Here is a 2,715-nt window from a genome sequence, read left to right as displayed (position 1 = left end):
ATTTCACCAAACATTTTCTGTGCAACAAATATTCTTCCTTGAATAGCCGATGCAAAATATAAAAAGGCCCCAAATCTATTTATTATTATTTTAATTCATGTATAGTTGATGCAAAGGTTAGTCAATGTTGGTTTGAAGCAAAGCCCCAAACTAGACAATGCAAAAGGAAATAAAACAACTAGTGTGCGTTATAATGTTACCTGAAAAACTAGCCATAATTTGCTCTAGATTTAACAAATACAGACAAAATCAAGAGCTTTAGGACCTTCAACATTCCTGACACCCCTCTCTTGCCACTGTTTTCCCTCTTTATTGAACTGATAAAGCTTCGCCTTCCTGAAAAGGGGACCTTACTAGAATTAGAAGATTTGCTGGTGAACATGGTAGACTATCAGATTTTGGTTGGAGATTTTTAACACAATGAGGTTACCTCAGGACAAAACAGGTACAGCCTCAGATCCCAATTCTTGTAGGATCTGTAACAGGTTTATTGAAAGTTGTGGGTTAGTTGAAATTGGTTGCTATGACAATCAGTTTACATGGACAAATAGAAGAAGTGGGAGTAACCACATCTATTGTAAGTTGCACTGGCTTTTGTGAATAGACAGTGGCAGGAGTTGGGGGAATGGGAGTTCAGCTTCCGTAGAATAGTAAGTGCTACTTCAGATCATAAGGCGTTGGTTGTTTTGGTGCGGAGGAGGAGAAATGGAGTAGAAAATGCAGGCGATTAAGATTCTCTAAGCCTTGGATTTTGGTGGAAAAAAGGAGAAAAATGATTGATCAGCAATGGAGGTCTAATGTCACTGGCTGCGCAATGCTGAAAGTGATTCAAAAGTTGGAAGCAGTGAGTAGAGGCCTTGTGAAATGGAATAAGGATAGCTTTAGTAGGCTGACTAACAATATTGAGAAGTTGCAAGCTAAAATAGCAGACATCCAATATGATATAGAACAATGTAATAAAACAAGGTAATAATGATAAAACTGAAGAAGAGGGAGAGATTAGGTTTGCCTTGGATGAAAGGTTAGGTTTTGTAAGAGGCAGATTGGAAAAATAAAGCCAAGACAACATGGTTAAGAGAGAGGGATAAGAACACAACATTCTTTCAAGCCATTGCAGAAAGTAGATTGGCAGAAAAGATAAAATATCTAAGTTGTTAGTGAATGGTAACACTATCATGAAGGAGGATCAGATTATGGAAGCAGTTATGAGTTACGTTGAATCTTTCCTGAATTTGGATGTGGTCTTGGGTAACTTGTTTGAGGGTGATTTAGGTGGAGTGAAGGTTACAAAGGGTAAGAATAGAATGCTGGCTTCTCCGGTGACAAATGATGAGATCTGGCAGGCGGTGAAGAGTCTTGATAAGGATAGCTCAGGAAAACCAGACGAATTTCCGAACTTTTTATATCAATAAATGTTGGATACGATTGGTAACGATGTTTGTAGGTATGTGTAAGACTTTTTAAAAGTAGGGCAGATCGTAAGGAGCATAAATCATACAAATATTATGTTAGTAGCTAAAGGGGCTCAGCGGCTGGAAGACTATAGGCTAATCGCAATATGAAATAGCACACACAAAATAATTTTAAAAGTAATTGTGAACAGGATAAAGGAGGTCTTGAGATGGCATTAGTGACAACCAGGGAGCGTCTGTTGAGGGCATGGTCATCCATTGGAAAGGGTGGACAATTAGCTAGAGCAGCAGGTGCTGTAGCAAAACTCATTGCTCCACTGGTTTTATAATAGGAGGGAGGAAGTGGTTGCTCTGAAAATGGATTTGGCCAAAACATATGATAAGGTGTCATGGCCTTTTTGAGAAATAATTTGCTGGAGTTGGGGTTTAATGAGCAGTGGACTGTGTTGATCATGAAATGTCTGACAACTATACTTTTCAGTTTTGGTAAATTGGAGAAATGGGAGATTGAAAGTAGAAGGGGGTTAGGACATGGGGACGTACTATCCCCATACCTCTTCATATCAGTCATGGAAGTTGTTAACAGAAGTATAAAGGAGAGAATCAAAAGTAGTCAGTTGTTTGTCCCTAGACTACACCAAATGCAAAATGGGAATAAGTACTTCAATGTTTGCAGATGATGTCATTATGTTCAGTAGAGCAACTTATACCCCCATGCATGGCATCAAAGCCTTGTTAGAGGATATGGAAAAGAGAGCTGGACTGAAAGTAAATCCAAGAAAATCGATGCTACTAACTTATAATGTGCAGGGAGAGAAAAAGGAGAAACTGGCGAATCTGCTCAGGTGGAAGCAGAGTTCCGATTAGGTATCTTGGAGTTCCCTTGGTGAATCATACTCTTAGGGAGGACTGTAGGGATCTAATCCTAAAATTTGAAAAGAAGCATGTAATGTGGAAAGTAAACCTGTTATCTAGTGGTAGGCTCTGCTTAGTTAAACATAATCTGGCCATGTCAGCTTATGGACATGTAAACTTCCATGGAAGGGACATGTGTACGAGTCAGTTTGGGGAAAGAGTGGATGAAGATAAAAGACTTCATTAAATGAAAGGTTGGGAAAGGAGTAAATGTTAAAGTTTTGGCCAGATAGGTGAGAAAAGAGAGTTTTAATTCATGAGGTTAGGGGTGAGCATTATGAGCGGATTTATATGGATCTTGCCTTGAATTTAGTAGAGGCTAAGGAAACATACTATAGTAATATTAGTATAATTTCTGATATGGATCAGATTAGTATGGGAAGGGAGA

This window comes from Nymphaea colorata, chromosome 6 (assembly GCF_008831285.2).
Source record: "Nymphaea colorata isolate Beijing-Zhang1983 chromosome 6, ASM883128v2, whole genome shotgun sequence".
NCBI lineage: Eukaryota > Viridiplantae > Streptophyta > Magnoliopsida > Nymphaeales > Nymphaeaceae > Nymphaea > Nymphaea colorata.
Note: the sequence above shows the minus strand (reverse complement) of the source record.